We start from the raw sequence: 25,698 nt of genomic DNA, 5'->3' as shown, positions 1-25,698 counted from the left end.
TGTAAGTAATATTGTAGCCAGCACTGATAACCTTATAGGTGCATAGTAAACCAGATCAATGAGCGAAGAAGCCATCGGAAACTAATGTGGCTGAAAAACCCAAATGCTGGTGCAGTGCAGGAGACGTCAGCAACCATTAGCTCATGGTGGAGCTAGGGCAGCTGGCTGTGGGGATACAGCAACTGGCAATAGCAGTTTTTTGATGGAGCTTCCCATAGTTTGGTTTTGGGATCAATCATGTTTAATACATTTATTAATGACCTTGGCACAGATACGAGTATGCTTATATGATTTGCTGAAGATGCAAAGCTAAGAGGGATTGTCAATAAGGCTTGAGATGCCCTATAGAAAGAACTGTATGACCTTGATTATAGTAATAGAAATGAAATGAAATTCAATAGTACAAAGTGAAAGGTCCTTCCCCTGGGGGTTAACAGTAAGAATGCTAGGTATCGCCTGGGAGCTAATTTTGCTGTGGGATACAGGCCTTTAATGTACAGTAGGTACAGTGAAGCCTTTTTATTCTTACAGTTGTCTTTTAAGCTTATGAAGCAAGTTTTGTGATTATGAAAGAGTTAATGCATGTTGTGTTTTTAATAGTTTTTCTTATGACAACTGTTAGTTATGTGGCTTATCTGATTCATGAGCTGTTACATGTGTATGTATTTTAAGTATGTAAACCTGATGGGGTGAGTGACACAAAGAACCTACCTCCTTGTATTTACCTGTGAGATAGGGAGGGGAAAGAAAGGGAGAAGAAGCAAGGAAAGAAAATTCAGCATTCATATACTTAATCTTGATCAGCAGCTCATTCACATATTAGCTGAATATATGGTTTTTTTCCGCCTCAAGATCAGAGGGTTCCTGTAAGAGCTCGAGGAAAGCTTTGAAGCTTCACATCAATGCTCTTGTCCCCAAACACTTCATGTGCATAAACACAGAGGCAGCACTGAAGAGTCAATGTAGCCCATGGCTGTGTGGTTTAACTCACTAGCGTGGGCTCTCCACGGGCCACAGCACTTCAGGAATGTCCACTGGCTCCCCCATGGTCCCTCCACGGGCTGCAGGGAAATACCCACCCCAGCACCTGGAGCTGCTCCCCCCTGCCTGACCTCCATGCCGCAGGGCTGTTTTTCACACTTTTTTCCTCTCTGCCAGGCAGTGTTTTGCCCTTTCTTAACTACCTTTTCCCTGAAGCACCACCGGTGTGGCTGGGGCGGCGCTCAGCTGTGCCCTGTGGTGGGGCCATTGCAGAACCGGCTGTGTCCGGCAGGGGGGCAGCCCCGCCCTCTCCTCACAGAGGCCCCACAGCCCCCCGCTGCCAACACACACTGCACCGGGGAAAGTGGTACCAAATGTCAGGAATTTGGGAAATCCTTGGTCCTGAGGTGTGTACCTATGCCATTTCTGGCAAACCACAAGAGGGGATAGCAAATGGTCCGTGACTTGGGAAATGCTGTCCTCCCCTCAGCTTTGAGGTGGGAAATGGCCGAAGAGGAGGGTGTGGGTCTGCAGCCTGTCAGGGGACAGATGGTCCCTGTTGTGATGTTGCTGGAGGGGAAAAGGCAAATGCAAGCCCAGCTCGCATTCAGTGGAAAAACTAACAAAATAGGTATGTGACTAAAGTTGCAGTGATATGTGTAGTGTTACCAGTATGGCGCACATTCAGAAGCCCCACGCTGCTCCTCCACCACCAGTAATGCTCCTCTGGCTGTATGGTGAGCTGGTTTGGTGGACCAATCCAGCCAATACGGTAGAGACTTTTTATCAGGACAGGACAAGGGGTAACGGTTTTAAACTGAAAGAATGTAAATTTAAATTGGGCACAAGGAAGAAATCTTTTACAGTGAGGGTGGTGAGACACCAGAACAGGTTGCCCAGAGATGCTGTGGATGCCCCATCACTGGAATTATTCAAGGCCAGGTTGGATCGCGCTTTGAGCAACCTGATCTAGTGAAAGATGTCCCTGCCCACAGCTGGGGGGTTGGAACTAGATGACCTTTAAAAGGTCCCTTCCAACCCAAACCATTCTATGATAACGAATGTGTCAGGAAGAAATCGGAGTGGTTATGCTTCAGACTTGTTTAATATATTCATTAATGGCCTTGACATAAATATTATGAGTGTACTTATAAAATCTGCTGAAAATGCAAAACCAAGAAGCTCTAGAGGAATAAACCTGCTGGCCCGGAGGCCTTGTTCAGTTTGGGATGACCTGAAATTAATTTTTCATCTTTTTTGGTCATTGAACTGAAACTCTATTTTTCACACTGTTCTAGTAATAATAGCATTTATTTGTGATGTGCTTTCCTGCCTTTGATATAGTGCTGCTACCAGGAGCAGAGAGGAAAGATGAACACAAATGTTTGTCTATTTCTGGAAGAAAGCATAAGACCAAAAGAAACCAAATGGGGAGAAAGCATGTTCAAGCTAGTAAAGAGTAAACACCATGTGGGGAAAAAAATGCTATGTATTTTGCTAAAGCATGCCGACATTGATTTATCACAGTGGAGAATTTTCTTCAAGAGCAAAAGTCAGGTTTCTTAAGTTTCTATCAAGGTCTCTAAAAATACATATGGTTGTTACTGTAATAATGTCAGATATCCAGTGGAAATTTTGAAATTACTCAAGTGTAAAACTGTGTGGTGTGTGTGCACTTTCTCACCAACAGTGACCTGTGACTATCCTGCTTCATCTTGGATGTTCTGGCTGGCAAGGAGGGATTGAAGCCAAAGCTCTGTCCTCACTATTTGCTTAAAGGAAGCCAATGGACACATAAATACAGTATCTTGTACCAAAATAGATACAGGGATGAATAGTCTCTAGATGATGGGGGCTCCTATTCATTCTTGAGTTTGACTCCTTCAGCAGCCCAGGATCCACACGACCACTTAGACATGGTAGGTGGACAATAAAGCACTGATTTATCTTGAAAGTCTTGGCATGAATGGCAGTGGAGAAAGGAAGGGTTTGCTTCTGGCAGGTATTTGGACTCCTGTAGAGTGTTTTATCTTTTTTGCAGTGTTTTGACCACTGCAGGCATGGCCACAGGTAGGAACTGGCTGAGCAGATGTAAACCCCAAAGAGGTGGAAAGAGAAATGGGAAAGCAATGAGGGAAAGGGCAGGGAGGTTCAGAAGTAACCTCCATAGCAGGTTCATATTCATGCTGAGGTGTTGACCTGGTTGGTTTTTTCTTTTGGTAAGTGTGCTTACCAGTGTCATCCTGGGCATGGTGTGGAAGGTCTGGTTGCAGTTGTAGCATACTTAATGGCTCTGGGTTTGGATTTCAGCATACTTCTGGCTCTGCAGTCAGCTGAGCTAGCAAGCAGGATATATTTTGCTGGACAGCTCTAGCATCAGCAGAGGTGACTCCTTGTTGGTTGCCATGATGAGCACCCTAAAATAGTATTATAGCCTTTATGGAATTTCCACTTAAAAAAATTTACCAAGGGAAGGCTTCAGTACTGTGCAACAGATGTGCTTTGGTGTGGGAGTGTATCTGATGGTTTTCAAGGTCATTTTTCTTTATTGTACATTTATAGTAGCTGTGTAACAATTATTGAATAATGGATATCTGCTTTCTCTATGCAGAATTGATTTTTTGGGTGAATTACTGATTGGATTGATTTTATGCTTAAGACAGTATTGGACAATTAAGTGTATAAGTTACTTTGATCTCTCAGATACTTTGCTTGATCTACTGTGGCAAGCTAAAGCTTTAGGCATATTTATCATGACAATTACAGAATCTAGAAATGGAAAAGGCCTCTTAACTCCTCTAGTCCTTCTGCTGACTGGACAGGAATTTTGCTGCTGTATGTTTATTACTAGTTTCCTCCTTTTTTCCCCCAGTCCTAGACTTAACTTGTTAAGAGATGTCATTTTTTTTCTTCTCTCAGTAGATTTTTTTTTTTTACAAGATAGCAGTAACTGGACTATATTAAGCACTTAAGTGAAAATTTCATTGGAGTTGTATCTGCTTCCCTTGGGACTAAACTTCATCTTTAGTCAGGATGATTTTCCTGATATTCAGATTCAAGTCTCTGTTATAGTTTTGTTTGTTGCCTTTTAGGTACTCTGAGAGGAAAGTGGGGCGGAGGGGGGGTGACTCTGATGGTTATTACTGTTAGTGGGATGGAGAGCTTGTTATTAGATTCAAAAAGAATTGTACAGATGCTAAAGCAAAAGACAAGAAGCTTGAACCCATAGAAAAGATGAGGAGGGATTCACAATAGAGTTGTCACAGTGTGAAGGGTACTGAAGTATCTGTATTTTCTTTGTTTTCATGAAAAGGGACAGGAGGTGACCTCCTAGGTGCAGTATCCTACATCTTCAGGGTGGATTTTTCACTTGCTAATTTCATATGAATAAGTAGACAGCCTTCTGTTCTGAATAAGTTGCTAAATAATTCTGCATTTACCTCCTGGACTCTTCTTTCTCTCTCGCTGGTACTTGCACAATCATGGCGTTGTATTGTATTGTTGATAGCACCCTAACATCCAGTCATTTTTTTGCCCTCAGTCTATCCTTCCTCCATGGTATTTATATACCATTACTGCAATATCCAAACACCTCACAGTCTTTATTGCTTTTTCCAGTTCCCCTATGAATTAGACAAATGCAGCTATTCTCATTTGAGAAGGACTGAGGCACTTGAAAACTAAAGGCCACAAACTGAAAGATATTTAGGCACCTAAATGTGTAAAGTGCCTAATGTGATTTTCTAAAGCATCCAGATACATTAAGCATCTAACTCCTGCTGACTGCAATGGAAGTTAAGTACCTAACTCATCCGGATGTTGTCAAAAAACGCGGATGGCTGCCAATCTGTCTCTCTTTATATTTAGTTAGATAAATATTTGAAAATACAAGTCTAGATGGCTTGCTCTATGCTACACAGGGAGACCCCCAACTGATAAACTATTACATTAACATTTTTTCTTCAGCTTTTCAGTTTTATATCAATTGGTTGTTCTACGTATAAGATCATTTGCAATATTTTATCCTGAAATATTATAAACATGGTACTTTAGGTATCAAGTTTCTTAGCAATTCAGCAACAGTACCACACTTAGATTGAATCATGTTTAGATTATATTGCTCCTAAACCAGCTATTTTCTTAATGGCATTTATCAAAGCATTTTTGAAGCTGTTATGTCTAAATGCAGAGTGTACTTTTTCAGTTAGTAGCTGAGTAGGTAAGAAGGAGATTGTGTACTGACACTTAAGTTTCGGGATAAAAGCTGTGTTTCATATTTCTGTTTTTTAAATCTTAATGGTATTTGATAAAGTGATAAAATATAACAGCTGCATTTTACACTCCTGAATTAAATCACTTAAGTCTGGGACACTGCGTTATTGCATCTTTATTGCAAGGTTTCTGGAAGCCTCCAGAGAGCCACAGGTGCGACATGTATCTGAAGGCTGTGTCAAATTCCTGGCGAGGTCCCCTGTGCACTTGTGTACTCTAGCAGCTGCTCCATGCACACTTCAGACATCCTCCATAAAGGGCCTGTCCTTACTTTTGTCATCATCCTCCTGCCTCAAGGCAGAGCAGGAGCGAGAAGCAGACCCAGCCCTTGGGCACATCTGTTCTCTGGTCTGTACTTGCATTTTAGAGGGTGACATCTGACCCCACTGGACCAGCTCACCCCAGTGCGTGCATTCAACCCCTAAACCCCATGGCTGCAACAGATCAATACCTGGCACTGGCCTCCTGCCATCATCTCCATGGTGCATGGCCTCTCTTTTAGACAAAGATCAGTCTTGGGCTTAAAACCTTCACCCCGTGTGTGCCCCAGAGCAATTGAAAAGCACCTGGCAAAGACCAGCCTGACTTCTGGCCATGGCTGGGATATCCTGAAATCAGGCATTTAGCTGTGCCTGAGTCATAGCTGGGCTATCTGAGCCTGGGGTGAGGGCTCTGGGCAGAAAAGGGACAGGGTCAGGAAATGGCATGGGCACTTGCTCTCTCCAAATTACCCCCAAGAAGTTGCTGGATTGGGTTCCTACAGTAGTATTTATAAAACATTAACTGTATCAAGTATCAGACATGTTCGACTGTAAGGGCCTCACCTTCAGGTGTTTAAGGGGCTAAAAAGCAGTTACAGGTGTTACATCAGTACCACTTAATGGTAATTTTACTTTAGATTGAACTCCAGTGTCTGGTGGCTTGGAAGCAGACAGCTACACCTGTCCTCTTTGCTGCACATACTGGCCTCTGTACATCCAGTGGGGCTTGTTTGGTGCTGGCTTTCTGATCTACCACAAAAATAATGCAATTACAAACTACCTGCATATGTTTAATGCTGTAGCTCCCTTTTGTAAAAAACAGTTCTCTCAAAATGAGAGATTCCTGAGGGCGCTCTGATTTTTATTATTTCATATTCAAATATTTAAAAAATTTTTTTCCTCCTCTGTATCACACTGTGGAAAGGACTTGCATTGAAAGATTAATATTAAAGGGGCTGCAACTTGCTAAAAGAAGCACCAAGTCACTTTAGCTAGTTATCAAGCAATAATTTGGTTTCCAAGTGGCTAAAACATGATTGAAGTAAAAATAATTTATAGCAGCAAGCAACACTTCTGCCATTGAATTCAGATCTATTTATAGCCTACAGTATTAAAATTGCAATTAAAAACCCCACGCTTTCTTTTAATGAATTATTCATCTTCCACTCTCCGATTAATAGAATATCATTGTATTTTTTTACTAAGAAAATTGCTTTCTACACTACTGGAAGTAGTTAACACTGTATTTGATCTTAGCCACCTATAGGACATGATAAAAAAAATCCATCTTAAAAAGAATTTTGTGGGTAGCCCCTTCATGTTGAACAGAAGTCACACTTCAACTTGAAATAGCTAAAATCTACTCAGGCAGTTGATTGCTTTCATAGTTTTATGTGGATAGAATTTAGGAATTTTTTAAAAATGATTGAATAACTTTTTAATGTATTCTGCTGCTGGAACAAAACTAAATATATCTTTTAGGCAAATTCTTAATACAGGCTGCTTCTGAAATGAAGAAAATCCGGACTGTAAAAACTGACTGTGCCTCTCGGTGGCAGTACGGTGCAATTCAGCTTTCCTGTCTACTGGAAGACATATGACTATAACTCAAGTGAGTAATAGATTATGGAGAGTACGTTTTGCTGCATGAGACTCAGATTTTTTTTTCTCAACTCTGAAAGCAATCAGCACCATGTCCAATAGATAAAGGAAATCAGCATCTTTTCCATTTTGCATGTGGCTTTCATATTTAATGATATTTTCATGAGTATAAAGATGACAACTTCATTCTTTTGTCTTTTGGCATTCAAGTCTGTTTTTATTATAAAATATGGCATATGCATGTGATATCATAATATATTAAATGTGTCTTGGTTCTGTGTGTTGCTGGAAATCAATGCCTATGATGCTGAAAGGAGATGTTCACAAATATTTAGCTGTAGTTATGCTGCCGTTTTACTCTGACATAGCTCAGAACAACCCCCTACCCCTCCCAGAGGAGGGAGGGTCTGTGTGGTCATCCAGTAAGACCAGGGCATGGTTTGGCAGAAGACTGATCTATCAAAAAAGCCCAGATTTCTGCTGGGGTGGGAGAAGGAGAGGGGGGAGATGTCTTTTGGCAGCAGTGGCAGAGTTCTCTATAGTGAAAGGCTGATGCCACTGGCCATGCCATGGACCTGGTGAGCCCCATGGTGTAGGACATGGCCACTGCCCTCAGGAGATAAGACATGCTTCTCCAAAAGACAGTTTTTAGGAATGAAATGAGGCTCCTACTTTGAAGTGCTGGTGGACCCCATCTTTTTGCACTGACTGTGGATTAAGCCTTTTGCAGACTTGATCCAGGCTTTCAAATATCCTCCTGGAAGTTCATGGAGACTTACAGATACCAAGGCAGATATAAGAAGGCTGGAGCAGAGGGAGTTTCATGTGCACATCATTTTCGTAATATTTTACAGGAGGAAACCTGCCTTCAGCATGCACTGTGGCTGCTTTTTTCCCTGAGCACATTTCACAGCATTGTTCCCATGTCATGTTCACACAATACTGCACAAGGTACCAAAAGACAGTGCACCTTTCTGAGGCTGTTTTCTATCATCACAGAATCTATGCTTAAAATAGAGAGTCCAAGAGAGATTACTGAGATAGATACATGCAGCCTCTCTGCTTCTACCTCCTCTTAGGATGAAGTCTGGTTTGAGTTGCATTTTAGTGTCTTCTGATTTGCCTGAAGCATTTCTAAAGCAAGTAGAAAGGCTAGGTTATGGCAGCTGTTGTTTGGCATTTACCATAAACAACATCATACTGTAATATCCAAGGTAATGGAAGTGTTTCTTACTATGTAATGAAGCTTGGTATAGTGCAAGGTCTCTAACTGCTCCTGGAGCCTTCAATGCAAAGAGGTGTGTTAAATAGCTAAAATTTCTGTTTTCATTTGTTGTTCTTTCTCTGAATATAAAACTGTCATTCCATCCCCAGTGGCTAAAACTTACTTTACTGGAGATCTTTAAGTTGTTTCAAGTAACTGTTACGTGTCATCTACAAATCTAAAACACTTCACACTTTTTATTCCCCCTTTTCCAAAATAGGCCATGTTTCTAAGGTCAAACTGCATAAAGTATACATAAATGAAGAGGACTACCAAAATATACTTACCCTGTTAAATATTAAGATTTTTCCACTAATTCAGTAGATCTTTAGTTTTATTCATAGGAAACTGTCGTGGTTTAACATGAAAAGACAGGCAAGGTGTTTTTTTTCTTTAATTGTGTGGCAAGCTTTCTGTCTGTTCATAGCTTTTCAGATATACTGCAAGTAAAGCAACAGGAAGACTTTGTTCTATGGAAGTAAGTTGCACACATGGATGTGTAACCGTGCTGCTATGGCAGATAAACACTAAAATTTGACTTTCTCAGCTATCCAGTACTATTTGGAAATAAGTCAAGACCATTTCCTGTGGAAGAACATACATGTAGGGGAGAGAGAGTTTTTTTTGTGGGTTTTTTGTTTTGTTTTTTAATGCCATCATTAACTGAGGTTTTCAGCTGAAAGGTGTGCTTTGTGAAACAGCAGTTATTTGAGGCATAGCTGATGTGGTAGAAGTGTGACTTGTCTAGTCATGACTTCAGTTGTTGGAGGTGGCTAAGATGGTGATCACCACACCTATAATGACATTTTTTTCCAGAGCATGTTTTCAATTATGTTTAAATAGTCCCTATTTGGAAAAAGTAAAGCCTTCCATATCTAAAGTATATCGTGCTCTGGGGATGGGAAGTACTTGCTACTCTTCAACTGATCGAAGGTTGTTGTATTGTATGTTCATAGAATTACTGTGGCTGCTCAGCCGTGTCTCTTATCTACTTGCCTTGAAAAGGGGAAAAAAGAAAAGGAGCTATTTTCCTCTTGGGAGTGCATCACTGAGTTTCTCAGTGTGGCAGCTAATACAGACAGTGAGATGGTAGTCTTGTGGAGAAATGGTTCAATGCATTCTGGTGAGAGGTGCTGGACCAGGTTTAGTAATTAATTGCTGTTAAGGAGTACTTTTTGCCTAGCTCTGAAACTTGGTGCTAGGGCTCCTGTTGGATCAGTAAATGAAGAGGCACAAAGGTCCACTTCGTTAGTGGTCCTCACCTGTCTCTTAGTTTGTCTCATGTATTTGTCAGATTCCAGATGGATATTTTTTTCTGTTATGAAACATACTGCCAGTGGAGGCAAAAAAGCATCCAGAAGTTACTGTTTTAAGTTAAAAAAAAGAAAGAAAATACACATTTCTTATTCTGTGACAGCAGTTTTGTCATAAGCTGACTGAACTACCCGGGGGGGGGAAAACTGCAGGGTGGTTGCTAATGCACCTTCCTTGAAAGGCTGTTGGAATGTCCTGACCTGTCAGAGATACTGTCTGGTCATGTAGTGGGGGAAAAAAAAAAAAACTCGGAAAGGGAAAAAACAAAAACACTTCATGTAACTATTTTGAAAAGTCTTTGTATTCCCTAAAATTGAGAGGACAACAGGTTTGTCTCAGTAATTCTGAGTAAATAAAAAACACCCAGCTGTTTGCATTTCTTTAGCAGATTCATCCTGCTACATCAAAATGCTTTTAAGCTATGTTCGTGTGGTGTGAAAATTACTGTCACTTTTGTCTTTTTTTGAAGATTAGAGAGTGAAGATTAACTTTTCCAGGGCTCAGAGTAACTTGAAGGTGGTAGAAATCTCAGATCAGATTGGCAGTTATTCTTAGCACTCCTGGAAGGTGAGGTAGTGAGGGGCGTATTCCCGAACATTCACACTTTCCTTTTGTGGGTGTGGTTGGATTGAGAGGCAACCTGAATCCTTGCAGCTCTGTCTAATTGTGAGAGCATCAGACAATTAGAGTAGGAAAACTTCCATGTGTGCCAGCAATGGGCTCTGTCATTGCAAAAATGTGATTGTAGGTATTACCTTTGACATTTGATGCAATGGCTGTTGTTGTCATGAGGAGTCTTTTCTTTCCACTTACATTACTGGATTTTGGGTCAGGCAGCCAGGGGCTTCTCTAGTTAAAAGTGTACCTTTATTTCTGAATGATCAGAAATAATCCCAGTCTTCCATGTGTATTTAATGCTATGGCAGTAGTCTTATGCTGAATGTTGGGTCTTTAACATCTGGAGTTAGATTTGTACTTCAGTGGCAATAAATCAGGCTCTGTATCCATAACATAAGCTTATGAAGCATACATCAAAGTTTCTTTTCTGTTTTGCAAAGCCTTTTTGCTTTTTTAATGTCTCTTCTCACCATACATTTTCTGCTCGTGCCAGTTATATCTTGCCAACTCTCAATCAGCTGTCCTTGTACACACTTCTCATCACATCTCATCATCACATCCTTTGTCATCTTGTCTTCACTTGAAGTATTTTATCTGCTATATTCATCTGCTGGTTAAATTCTTCAAAGGTTTGAATGACTGTGCGGCCCTCACTTCATTTCTAGAATGACATCTCTTTGGCCAGCCTTTCAGATATGTTTTGTCTGTCTTAGATGGGATGGAGGGCTACCCCTTCCCCACAGTACATGCTGTTTTATTTTTTTTTTTCACCTCCGAAGTAAGTTACTCATCTCCTTCCTGTAGTTGTCACAGATCACTTCCAGGAGAAATCTTATGTATAGAAATTACAGCTTTGACTGCAGCTAAAATCTCCTGGTGTTGTCACCACACTGTGTTCATGGGGAGATGCAGTAGAGGAAAATGACAGATTTCTAGTGACGGGAGTCATAAAATAGCATTCCTGATGGCAAATATTTGTGAGAGTCGTCTTTGGGCTGTGGGATTTTGTAGTCTTCCTGGTAATAGACCAGAATTTGTGGAGAATGACTGAAGTTTATTGCTATGAGAAATACTGACAATGAAAAAAATTATCTGGGTGTGTTTTTTCTTGATTTTAAAATGAGATGTTGAGGGAGCTTAGTCAAAATTATGGAATACTGAGGTAACTGTACTACATTGTGAAGCTGACTCGTGTAGGGCATCCCAAACTGCAGGTGCTGTTCTCTGGCTTTGCCCTTCTGATTTCATGCTGATGTGGCCCTGTGTAATTCTTTCAGGAGAGGTGATGGTGCTGTTGCTGTTTTTTGTTCTTTTGGCAATCTTTGTCCCACGGAGATCCCCACTTGTACCCCTCCTTTTCTTCCTCTGATGTCTATATTCCCTCATTTCACCTTTCTGCTCGCTCGCTCTCTCCTCCCCCTTATTCTCTCAGTCTCTTCCTAATGCTCTTAATACCCTCCTGTCACTTCTGGCAAGTGGTGTCCCGTGGAGTGATGTCCTTGTGCATGTCTCTTCTATGTGGCTCAGACTTGCCTTTTTTTTTTTTTCCCACCTGCCCTATGGTACTATTGGGAAGATGCAGGTGGCTCTCTGGAAACCTGTTTCAGACATCCTAATAATCTCTGAAAAACTTCACATCAAGAAAGCAGAAGGTAAAACAAGGGCATGGTCATTTAAATGGAAATGCTGAACAAGTAGCGAGTTGGAGAAATGAGCTTTAAAGTGTTGCAATTAATTTGAATTCCTCTTTACCTTGATGTACAAAAATGTATTTAGAAGCAACTGTTTGAAGATGCATGTAATATTTAATGATATGCATTTAGTCCTTGTGAAAGTTAATTATCAGAGCAGCCATTATAGCCAAGAACAACATATGTTTCCTCTGGAGTGCCTTTCTGAGCTCGTCTAAACATTTTTATTCTAAGAAACTCATGCTGGAAAGTCTGTCTAGTGTGTGATGTCTCCAGAGAATTGTGGGCCAATTTTCCCTTGCTCAGAAGGAACCCACTGCTGTTGAGTGTGCATTATTAGGGTTTATCACCTTCATCTGTGAGGGGCCACTTTCTTCTGTTCTCAATTTGGTAATTGAGTAAGGTGATTTAGTAATTATCCTTGTTAGCATGTGAAGACAATCAAATTATTTTTGGTGTCAGAATGGTTCCTTTCTGAGTTGTTTTAGGTATTTTTACTTTTAGCTGATACTTTACTTTCTTGATGTGCAATGTGCTATTTCAAATAAAAACAAGAGAAACTGTTTTCAAGGAAAACAGACTAATGGTTGCACTGGTCCATGCTGTCACTTGTGGATGCCTGAAAGTAGATGCATCCCAGTCCTGAGCATCACAAAGTGCTTCCTAGGCACAGAGGTGTGATGTGGTGTTTGTATGAGTAACTTGCTGTATTCCTACAAGAAAAAAAAAAATCCCCTGAAATCGAGCAGTGTTAGCTTGCAGTGAGGCCAGTGAATATATGCTAGGTATTTATATCTTTGTTATGACTTTTTCAGGGGGAGGAAGCATGCTATTAAATAGATTACAATACCTTTTCTATGGGGTTGTAATCATCTATGGAGATTTGGCAGGCCTACAAGTTTCTCTTTTTCCTAATAAACTTTTCATTATTTGTCTAGAGCCTCATTGGTTTCATCCTTATTACAATCTAAAGGATTTTTTCCACAAAAGTGACCCTCTGGGATAACTACAAAGTTAAAAAGGGCTCACAAGTTTGAGATTACTGAACCATCAAAGTAGTTTTGAAGGAAAGAAATATCAAGTCTTTACTTACAGTGACTGAACTGTAGTAAATTTGCTACTAAAGGATAGTTTTCTTTAGGAATACATTTCTTTAGAAACTCTCAGATTCAGAACCTAGTATACAGACTTTTAATGGTGGCTGTTTTAACCTTCTGAATGAGAATCTGTTTGTAAATGAAATTGGTTGCCAGTTGCTGGCAGCAGTGCACTCTTGTTGAAATGTTTGCTGGAAAGTTACGCTCTTTCAGCAGTCTCTACAGTTACTTGCACCAGTCCAGTGCAATGAGATGTTCTAAACTTAATTTGATCAAATATTTGTTTTGAATGTAATGTTTAGAATCAGGAAGTAAATGAAGCTTCCACAGACACACACTGTTGAAGGATGTTGTTATTTATTCAGTTTATAAATCACCCTGTTTTGTGCTGCTGAATGTAATCTGAACATTGGCAAAGAAAAATAATGATAACATACATCATTGCTGCATAATTTTAAGGCATTTTATAGCCTGGAAAATGTGGTGGATTCTATAAAAGTGACAAATGACACAACACTGTAATAAATAGCCATAGTTTATGCATTGTGAATTGGAGTTTAGATTCAAATGAAAATTCTTTTCAGCAGATTGGATATGAATTCAATCTCATAACCTCTCTACATGAATTATTTTGATTTCCATATATTTTTCTGTTTTCTAATCAACGATGATATGCACATTCTGTTAGATATAAATACAGTAAAACTTATTCATATTTTAAAGGTATATGAAATCAGTTACTATGAATATAATACATTAATGTATCTTACACGTGTATATCTCCAACAATAGGACAAACTGTCTTGACTAAATTCATAATGACTTTGATTCATTGTCTGTTTAGAATGTTTGGCTCTTACTGAGTTTGTAAGTGATTGATTCAGGTATGTGCTGCATCTTTATCATGGTAATTAAATCCATCTTACTGGAAAAAAATCCTATTTCCACTTTCACTTAATATAAATATTTACAAGAATAAAGTTGTTTGAAACTCTTAAACTTATTAAAATGTAGGATGCCTCTTCTGGAAAACAATGTTCCAGTGGTAGTCTTATTAATATTGGACAGACGGATTACAGTTAGAGTATTTGTGGTTGATTTTTTTTTTATTAAATGAAAATGCATTGGTAAGTATTTTTTTGGCTGTAAAGAATTGTTAGGGGGTAGAAAACTGTGAACCAATATTAAACTTGATACCTCATGGCTAATTAAGCAATGTAATAAGTAATCATAAGGCTCAAATAAAATCTGTGGGCTTTGCTAAATTATTCCATGAGTGGCTTGACTTACACAATATCACCTAATTATAGTTTGTATGGAATATTTTCATGACTGCATAGCTCTTCTCAAATGAAAAGTAAACTTTGGCTGCAATTATATTACTGTTTACCAGACTAGAACAGATTCTGCTCAGCCTTGAACAAAATTAACTTACAATGGTGCATCGCATTCAGGTTCAAAACTTCAGCACTGTGGCTGAATCAGCTTGAGCTGGTGTTAATGGCACAAAAGTCTTTCAGGTGGGCCCCATTTAAGGGGAATATGCAAGTCCGCATAATGCCGATATGTTCCATGACAGATAGGAAAAATACACAATACTAAAAGAAAAAGGTTTCTAATCATATCAGTAAAATGGTATGGTTGGGTCACAACATCAGTTTGCAAGACTCTGCAATGTAATGTATCTGAAAATGAAATACACTCTTTGGAGAACGTTTTGCATAGGAGTTGTCGTATCAGGCTGGGCTGTACCAGATCTAATTGGGTGTTCTACTGGCGCCTGTTGTGAGCAACGTTTCAGTCAGGAGAAAAGTGCAAATAATCCTGTTATAGGAACTGTAAACTTGCCTTTGGAAAACTGGTCCCATCTCCCAGAGGTTACCTTAAACTATAAGTCATTAGTGTTTGCAAACTTCAAAATTTTTATTAAATCCTTAGTTGTAATTCTAGATGTTTCAGTAAGCTTGCTACTGCTCTAAAACAACCCCACATAGGCTGCTCAAAATTACATCTACGCATTGAGGAATGAAGTTGAGGAAAAGATCCAGTATCAACAAAATAATTACTTAAATGGACCGGAGAACTAGTATTTTGGATGAAGTAGTAAAATTAACATTGAAATGACTGAGAAAATCCATCAGTGTGTTTAAAGTCTGCCTTCTAAATGTTTGTAAATTAAGAACCTATGCAACTACAGTGATGTGTGTGTTTTGAGTTTTTGTTTTACTCTAGCATAGGTAAATACGGGGAAATTGCCAAAGGGTTAAAAAGATGTGTAAATCAGGTTACTGAAGGATATAGGGAATAAACCACCAAAATGAAACACGATCTGCAAAAGTGGTATGAAACATACTGGAGAGCACAAAATTAATATGAAATTCTCCTGTACTAGTGCTCTGTATCTTAGAAAGTTTGAAGTAGCACAGTGCTCTGCTAAGAAGGTTACCATAGGCTTTCAGTATAGTAGTGTTTAGAAGCCAGTAACTGTCCTATAAAGATGTAAAGCTTCCTGTGGTTTGAATGCATAAATCCCTAAGGACATGCTATTCCAAATTTTGTGACCGTTCAAGCTCCAGGTCAGTAATTCACTTGAACTTGTGCTTCATTCAGTTTAAGAGGGCTTATTTGAATGTAAGTAGAGCACTTTGATGCAAGGCAGAGTATGTGCTCAAATGTTCCTTGAAATCAATGTCATTTGTGTGACTTCAAATTGCCGTAATTTAACTATTTTTTCATTTAAAGGCGGTGCAGCTCTGCACTTTGAGTGCTCAGAGCATCAATTTCTAAGCAAAAGTATCCAACCCATGTAATAATGTCCAATGCTTCCCTGATCTAGGAAAGTGAAAACAGCACCTAAAGCAGAATCCTTTGGACTTGAAACTCCAGGAGCTGTTAAAGTGTATTTTTCACTCGAGCATATTTTTGACCTATTGTACTTATTCTAGAATGCCAAAGCACCAATAATTTTAATTTTTAACTGTCCATGACAACCATGAACAGAAACTAAATAAATATATTGACTCTATATGGCCAATTAAAAAGTGCTGTAGAAATGGCACATTTCTTCATGTAAGCAATTAACTTGGTAGATTATTGAGCCAATAATCTGCAATCTTCAGAGCCAGCTGATGTGGTATAAATCTGTGGCCTTGCACGCTGTTTCCTGGCAGTCCTGAAGCTGGATTTCAGAGCTGATTGAGGGCGGTAAAGTCCTGCTGGATCTGCAGGAGGGCTCTGGCTCTGCTGCCATCTGCTAACACTGGTAGCCGGTGCTGCTTCATAGTTTGAGACAAAACTGCAAAAACTGTAACAGAGCAACAGTGATTTTTTTTTAAGCTTTTATGGCAACAGTGTTGTACACTATAGTATATCTACATTATGTATTTAGGTGTTCTTTTTGCATACTGTTTTTCTCTCCAGAAGAATAACAAGTTTCTAGATAGATGCTAATAGTTTTGCTTCCTGCATCCAAACCTGGAAAGATTACCTCAGTCCAGAGGCAGTTGGGAGATTTTTAGAGTACTTCATGTTGCATTTCGACAGCTAAGAGGCAAAAAGGAGCTATGTATCTTGTGGTCCTCCTCATGTTACTGGCAGAAAGTAAAGCAATGCATCCTGAAAGCTCAACTGCTTTTTGTGCTATGTGCAACTGCAATACTGAGGTGCTTGTATCTTTATGTTTTTGAAGATTTATTGCAAAATAAATTTATGCGGATGGAGAGTTAGATACCTTTTATTCTTGTAGCTGCAAGTAGTCAGTGAAATGAAAGTTCATTCATAGTGAACTTTCTTGAGGACTTCGCTTTTTTTCCTTCTAGGCGGCTTGCTTAGTGTAAAGTAAGCCATTTTAGACTGTGAGTGTATAATTGTTCATTAAGTATGAAAAAAGAACATCTTCAAATGTTGACATTACAGGGTTCTTTTGAAGTAAAGGGGAATTCACCCTGCTGTTCTCTTGCTTACACTCATAATTTGTCTTGAATAAATTATCAAATGTATTTAAATATGTAATGAATTATTTTGCTTTAAGAAAAGTCTTCATGGAATTATTAGCTGCTTTTATTTTTGCTGCTATTTTAGATTTTTTTTATTTTATCAACTGGCAAAGATGTCACTGTGCCCAGATCTTGCAGCTGTGTCTCCCTTGATGGCAATTCTCATTTCAGTTTTTCAAAACAATCTTGACAAGTAAAAATGTATGCTATACTTTACTTTTTCATAAGAAGCTGTTATCTAAAACTTCCATTAGTGAAAAGCTTTTCAGTTGCTTAAACCCCTTAGCTGAGCATCACCAGGGATCTGACGGGGGAGGGTAAGGAAGGAAGGTGGCATTTAGATTTCAGGGGGCTGAGATCCACTGTCAGAGCAAACACAGTTGGGGCAAGAAGTGGGGGAGACCCCACCTGACACTTCAGGGCACTTCAGGTTTCACTGATCTCCACACTATATCTAGCCAGGATTGTGCTAGAGCAATCAGTCACCTGTCCCACCTTCAGACATATTGCAAACTAGCCTTTTTCACAAGAACACTAGTTCCATCAGCCTTCAATATACAAATGAAATTTTAACACTGAGTTAGGATGTTGAAGCAGGAGTTGCTTTTAAAAGGGCACAAAGAGCTGGTATAATTAAGAGTTGACGTTGCAGTTCTCTAACTTAAGGGCATCACTGCCACAGTGAAGTAGCACATAAGACAACACATGCACTGTTGAGACTCAAAAACATCCATGTAAGTGACAGTAAATACCCTACCTTGTGTCTGAGGGATTTGTGGGTGGAGGCCAGTGGGAGTGGAAATCATTTAATGCATAGCAAACATGAAGGACAACCAGAGATTGAAAGAAAGGTCGGAGAGAAGGACTTAGGTTAAAAAGAAAAGGCCTATGGGAAACTGGAGGTGATAGTGTGTTGAACTTATTTGATTTAGTTGCTGCATTCCTGGCAGTAATAGACTTATCCCCAATGTATTCTCTGGGGGGATAAGTACAAAGCATGGATCTTGTACTGTTTTCTAAAGTGGCTTTTTTTGACTGGACAGTAAATTTAATGGCAGAGTTTAGGAGGAGGTTAGAAGTCGTGAGAGTAAAGATGCAATTCAAGATGAGATGTGAAGGAGGACTGGGGCAGGTGCTGGTGTAGCTAATGCTGGTGGCTCTGGCAGTGCCTTCCCGAGGAAGTGATGCATCTGTATAGTGCTAGGTCTTTACAGTGGGAAGAGGGTGGTACTGGCATGCATATGGGACACCTTTTTGTGGGCCATGGCTGTGGTCTCGTTGTGGGACTGAGCACCCATCAGCAGCCTGATGTGTGGCTTTGGGGTGCCCTGGGAGTGTGCCTGCCTGCTTGGTGCTGGAACCCCAACTTGGTGAGCTGGGGGGGGGGGGGGGGACAATAGGATTCTCTCAAAAATGCATTCCCAGCCCAAGCTAAAATGTTAGTGTAGACTTACCCATTAGCTGTAACACAAAAAGTTTACCTTTATGACCTCCTTTTGTCCCGTCCCGTTCCCCCCCCCCTTGCATCCCTGTTGAGTTTGGGACTCTGGCCTTAGTAGTGCGTCTAGAAGATCAGGACAAGGAAATAATGTTTTTGTTTCACCACTTTGTGAATCCTTTTACTTCTGTGTAATCAATCAGTGGATCTACTCAATTGACTAAAGGCTTGCTGATGTATACAAACACAATTTGTATGTGTGTCTCTATGGAATATAGATATATTCAGAAAATAATTTAAAATTTTATTGCAGCAAATATTTACCAAAATATCTTCTTTATTAAAAAGTATTAGTATAAACTATATTATTTATCTGTATAATCATTGCTTTTACAGGATGAACCACTATAAAAATATATATTCTAATAATTTATTGAATTCTTAGAATGTAAATTGACTAAAGCCTTGGGCAAAAATAAAGATGATTGCTGAATTCTTGTCACTAATTATTAATTGTACAAAGAATTAGTACCTGAGCATTTGTGTTGTTATGCTGAGGGATTAGAGCAGCACAACAAAGCCCTGGAAGTAAAGGAATTTGACATCAGTTTTGGATGATGTCCTACACAAGCACTGCTAATGCAGTTCTTATGATTAATTCCACTTTCTTAAATGCTTTCCTATACCTCAGTAACAGGAGTTTGGGAAGAAATTCTGCAGCAGGTTGTGTACTGTACTTCATGTACAAACTGTATTTTAGGTCATAACAGGCCAGAAATGTCTTGTACTGAAGGGCGGGAAGCCATGGGAAGGTGTGTGTTTTAATCAAAAGAATTAATGTCAGAAAATCAGGAATCTCTATCCCAGTGTCTTTCAGGTAGGTTCAGGTGTCAGCATCCTCCCTACAGGAAAGCTACTTCTTTGTGTAGAGCCCCTAATGGGGTATCTGGGGAAACGAGCTTGCTCTTGTGCCTTTTTTTTTTTTAAAAGCACTTAGTAGTTCGCTTATTAAGCCAACAAAAATGTTAGATAAAGAACTGTCATTAACAGTGAACATATACCCAAAGGGAAATAAGAGGTCAAATGAATAAGGCTTGAATCTAAGACAGTGGGCAAAGTTCAGTAAAATGTCTGAAAGACCTAAAAAGAGATTCCCCACCTCCACAGTGAGAAGAGGGCAGGGAGATTTGGCTCTGATGCTTGGGAGTGGTGGTAGCCCTCCAGTGTGGCTTGCTGTGTGGCATGGTCATGTACCTCTGCTATTCAGGCACACTTATTCTTCCTCAGTGAATTTTCTTGTAGAAGTATACAAGCCAAAGTACATGCATGATAGATTTTTGCCGGACTTGGTGACTTTGGGATAAGTCCCTCTTCATGTGAGAATGGCGTGATCACAGAAAATTGTGGAGAAGCATAGAAAGAATTGCTTCTTATCCAGTAGTAAGAATAAAAGAATAGTTACTATTTCTCAAAGGTATAAAATATCTTCACTTGGCTATTGAGATTCTGCCTGCCCTTGCACTTGGCTGCCTGTTAGACATTTAACACGCGTCCTCAGAAGTAAATGGTTATCTAAAAATAATGTGAAAACAATCTGACTGTGATACTTCACTATTGTAAATTCGTTGGACTAAACTTGTGCTTATGAGTTCGACGTAGTTCTGACATACACAAAACTTGCCACTGTTTCCTCAGCTTGCTGTAAATCTGGGCAGGATTTGGGGTCAGGTACCTCTATACTCTAAACAGTTTTAAAATCTGTCTCACCTCCATTTTGTCGGAGAAAGTGAGCTTTGGTAGTTTCTGCACAGTCCTGTGACAAAACAGAGTGGGAAGGGTGTTTGGCAGAGGCATGTGTTTCTCTGCACTCCTATCACATTCCCAGTCCCTCTGCAGTCATGGAAAAGGACAGGATGGAGACAGTGGTCACAGATATAATGGTCAGAGGAACGGGAGTGACTTTGCCAGTATGAACTCTTCCTGGTAGGTAGCAAAAAGGGTCAGAGCAGGCATGACTGTTATCCTCTGACTGCTTCTCCTGTACTTCCCTAAGTAGAAATCAGTCCTACGAAGACCAAACTGCTCCACAGACCTTGATTTCAGATACTGCCAGATGGCTCAATCTTGTACTTATTTATCCAGATAATTTAAGTCGTTTTCTTTATGAGCAACTTGACTGGTCAGAAAAATGTGTCCTGTTCAGAAATGACGTCTTTATGCATGCTTTGGCACCTGTTGTACATGATGACAAATGCTCTGTGGACATCATTCCAATAGGCAACAATAGAGAATCGAGACAGTAGGAAATATATTTTAATTTTTTTTAGCTGGTCTAAGATGTAATTGTATGAGTCAAGTAATGTTAGGCCAGCCAGAAGTGACAAATCCACTAAAGCATTTATGATGATTTTATGTTGAGGAGATGCCGAAGGTTAGATATTGCTACAGCAAATGTATGCATATATATTTTCAGCTAATAGGGTCTGTTTAGATGGATTTGTTTGTGGAATGCAAGGTTTTCCCTTTCAAATGTTACTTTAACGAAATTGCCTGTGGTAGCATGGGAATGAAAAATCTTATTTGTTACCCACACTTAACAGTCAGATAACATTTAATAATTTTAAATTGCCAGTAAATTTATACTGGCTTGAATTGTAAGGATATGAGATTATTTTAATCTCCTATGATGACAGAAGGTAGTTTAACATCTATAGGGCCTCAATCATTCTGCCATATGAGGAAAATGCATTTTATCCATTTGATTTTTTTTTTTTAAGCTTTGATGTGATGGAGTTTAGTTTGGCTGATTCACTCTGGTTCTCATGTTTCACATGAAGGAGAGAATCACCATGATAAATTGATATATTATGTATTTGATGAATGGTTACTTCCTATTCTGTATAATTATCAGGCAATAGTTTCAATGAAAGATGCTGGGAAATGAAACTTTTCACTTCAGATAACCATCCACCCTGTCTGGCAAGAAAAATGGATCTCTATTTTCGACATATTACTGTGGATCAAGGCCAACAGAAGGAGGGCAACTGTTCGTAAGTTGTGAAGGATAGGATGGATTTGAAAAAGTGCCTGTCTAAATGAAGTTGTGAAAAATTCTGATGACAAATAAATGTACATGCAATGTTGAGAAACCTGATTATTTAAGAAAGCTGGTTTTAATTCATTATCTGGCAGGGAAAGGATTAACCATTTATAAAAGGCACCCAAATATAGTGGTAGCCATTACCTCTTATCTATATGATCAAAAATGTATCTCATCCATTAAGAAATGAGTAAGCTCTTAGAGGGATGCATGTCTTTCAGAGGGGCTCTTTACAGCCTGTGGTTCTCACAGATAAAGGCATCATCTGTGCAATCTCACAGTGCTCACAGAAGTTGCTCTGATGCTACTTTTAGGGTTGTTTGATCCCTTGTGCAGATGGTATGCTTGGAAGAGCGCACTCATTGTTTTTCCAGATTTTGAGAGATGGTTGTGGGGGAAACATGGTGTAAATGGAGCAAATAGAAATACCAGGACTCAGTCTGCTGTCTATAAATGGAACTCAGCCACTACATTTGTGTTTGTATTTGTCAGATTTGCAAGTGGATAATAACAGAAGCATTTTGGAGAATGTGACTGTTCTTAGAGCCATTTTGGTCTTATTACTGTAGTGGGTTGTATGCAACTAGCAGATCTAATAATAGCACATGCACTGAGTTTACTGTGAACAAAAGTAGGATAAGAGATTGATATATTCAGATGAAGCCTATGATAACATTAAGATGTTTGTTTCTAATGACTCCAAGTCTCAAGGATGGTTTCCTCTGTTAGTGAAAAGCAAAATTTGTCACCTTCAATGAGAAAAATTCCTAAGTGTTAAATATGTCAGGAAATATTCATGAGGATTAATTCAGGAAGAATAATATTTTGTCTTAGATTAGTTTAGAAACAGTCATCTACAATTTTAGTATTTGAGCTTCGTGTTTCTCATAAGACTTGTGTCGTAATGTCAATTGGTTATTATATTGCATTAAAAGCAGGAGAAAGCAGACCAGGTAACAGCTTTGCCAGTGTTTACTTCACCTCTTGTTATAAATTCTGTTACAATTATAAGCAGTTTGTCTTTTGCAATGTTTTAGGGAAACGTTCTTTTCTGCAGAATTGTGCCAAGGCTTACAAGAGTTGATGTTCACCTTTCCTATGTTAAGAACCATTACAAAAGATAGATAAAATATTCAATTTGTACAAAAGTGTTTCTTTTCAAATGCTATCTTATGACTTCAGATACAGCAACATTCTGTACTATAAAAATAATTTTGGGAAAATGTATTCATCTATCAATTTGTGAGGACTGAGCTAAGTTCTGTATTGAGTTCCACCAATTGAGCTATGGTGAATAGGCTCTCAGTGTCTTCAGCATTATCTAGTCATTTCCCCATAGATCTTCATTTTAAACTACCTCTAGATTTTATTGCAGCTTAAAAAAAAATAATTTGTCTCTTCAATTTGTCTCCTTGTTCTTTTAAAGCATATTTAGAGCAAATCCAGTAGAACAACAACCTGAAAGTCTTACGTCTGTGAAGGAAGAAGGTTTAACACATGGTGGCTGAATGAGACACAGCTGCCCCAGCAGGGTTTCTTCTATGGTTAGGTAGAATGGAACTGGTTGGATTAACAGCTGTGCTGCCATGTAGTAAACCTTCATTCAGGACTTGCAAGTAAACTTTTGTGGTTTAAAAATATTTAACTGCGAGCACTTAGTGATTTGTACTATAGAAGAGTTTACAGTTATCAGCAATAAATGGTTAAGAAAAACCTGTAATCAGAATAAGTATTTATAATCATATTTGTCTAACAGTCCCCAGATCTGGGCTGTAGAGATCACTCAGCAAGTATTTCCATTAGCAGTGACACCAGAGTCCTGTTCTCCTGGGATTTTATAGCCTGAGGATGAGTTTGTATGTTGATTTCCTCATCTGTAGTAAAGAGTGAACCTAAGATGCAGCCTTTCATCAGGAGCATTTTCTCTGCTCCTTCATACAGAAGATGGGAAATTTGTTGCCAGATTTGGTTGAGACTCATAGGCCCAAAACATATTGGGGTAAGGACAAGATGACTGATGGACATCGCAGGCATCGTGTCCATGTGCAGAATTTAGGCCTGATTTTCAAGCTGCTCCTATACTTTTATTTTAAGAATAGATGGAACAGGAAACTTGACACTGAAATGTTGAAAAGGAATTATTACCTTATGGTGTGATGTTCCAGTAAACTGAAATTTATGACGGCTATTCTATTACAGCAGAAAAATAAACAACGATCAACTACAGTATCTATATTAGAGAGATAGTACTGCAGATGAAGCTTAAGGATATAATAACAACATGGAATTATAAAAAAATTTTAGTTATGATACTATAATTTTTTTAATACAAGGATTTGGTTAAACTTCAGCTTGAGTAAAATAAATGAGGCATATCATATTTTAACCTTATGATAGGATAAAATACATATTAGGACAAGAGTGAGTTTGTTTAAAAAATTATAACAATTACATAAAAACCAGAAAAAACCCGTAACTACTCTTATCTTCTTTATAGGGTAGTGTAAGAACTAAGGAAAATTGCTGTTGCAGAACTTGTTATTGTGACGTGTGTTTTGATGGAAAAGTATAGAAAAGAGTTTTTTCAACTTGAAACTATCTTTGTATTTCTTTTGTAATGAACAACAAAGTTCTGTAACTCGGATGAAAACTGAGTTGAGTGACTAATTATCTGAAGTTCCCATTAGTATTAATTTATATTTTTACAGGAATTCAGTTATGTAGGACTTCTGTTTTCAAGGAACATACTGGTAGATTATTTTACTCACATAAGTATATGTTATTTTCATGTTCTGTGGATTTTGAGGAAATGAAGCAACAAACTGCAATGATGAAGAAAGAGAAATGGCTATACTGGCAATATGATCAGAAATATCATGCTTGCTGCATACTGAGGAGCACATTTTCTGCAGCCTTTGTAAGAGATGTAAGAAAGAGGGATTTCAAGGATGACAATTAGGCGTGTTTTCAAATGTAAATTAATGTCACTGTCTTCATAGACTTCGATGCTGCTTTCTCAAGTTGCACACATTTTGGAACTCCATTTCACATAAATCAGTTCACCACAATTTGGATATTGCAGGTCTGCCTCAGTGGTTATTTTGCTTCATTCTATGGTTTGTATCATACTCTTAATATTCTGCTTATTAACAGAACAGCTGCTTATTCTGTAGGGTTTCTCTGGAAGAGTGCACTGGTCACCTTTCTCCACTAGGGTGTACAAACAGCCTGTGCAACTCCAGGCGATGGGATAAACATGATCTTAATTCTGCATAAATTTCAATGGTAACAAGCCAGCCCAAATTAATCATGAATCGCTAAAATAAGCGAGCAGATGGAAAGATGTCAATTTCTGAAGCAGAAATTGCTCAAACAAAATCTAGAAAACGTTGCATTTCAGAGTAAATTAAAAGCATATATTTCAGTCTCTACAGCCCCTGAAAACTTGACATATTGTAAATGTTACCGTGCATTTGAAATCTCTTGAAAGCTACCATCTATTATGGTGAGATTAAAGGACAGAGAGCATCATTCAAGTAAATCTCATACAAATCTATTTTGAGTGGATCCCTCAAACATGTTGAGTAGGATACGTAAAAGGTAGATATCTGTCTCTACATACAGGAGTACCAATCTTTGTCTGCTGGAATTAACATGAATATTTTAATGATAAATAGGATAAGAACCATAGCTAGAATGTGTAAAAGCAAAATCCTCACAAGTGACTACTGATTTGATGACCTGAATTTTTATTTCCCCAGCTTAAGTTACCTTTAAAGGCTTATTTCCCAGAGGATCCTTATTTTACAGTTTGATTTGAACCACTATCTGCTTTAGCATATACTAGTGAAATGGTAACCCGCTGCATGCTGTGTTCCTCCATTGTTCATTCACAGAGGCGGTGCCTTCTAGTTGTCTTCCCCATACTCTTGCACTTGCTAGCTTTACTAGGGAGCTTGTAGACAGTCTGCTGTTGCTGGGAAAACTGATTCACTGCCCAGATCCTGGTACTTATGTGCTGTGTCTGAAGTGTGACTGCCTTGGGCAGGGAAATTGAGATGTGTGC

At 38.9% G+C, this 25,698-nt stretch overlaps 1 long non-coding RNA gene across 1 annotated transcript in view; it reads left to right on the top strand.

Moving 5' to 3' along the window:
* The window catches only part of LOC127018633 (uncharacterized), a 53,960-nt gene that overhangs the window by 1,961 nt on the left and 26,301 nt on the right, over positions 1-25,698 (top strand). The gene's annotated exons all lie outside the window — the stretch shown is intronic.

The sequence above is a fragment of the Gymnogyps californianus genome, chromosome 7 (genome assembly GCF_018139145.2).
Source record: "Gymnogyps californianus isolate 813 chromosome 7, ASM1813914v2, whole genome shotgun sequence".
Classification (NCBI taxonomy): Eukaryota; Metazoa; Chordata; class Aves; order Accipitriformes; family Cathartidae; genus Gymnogyps; species Gymnogyps californianus.
The sequence above is the reverse complement of the archived record's forward strand: the minus strand, read 5'-3'. Positions and strand labels throughout refer to the sequence as shown.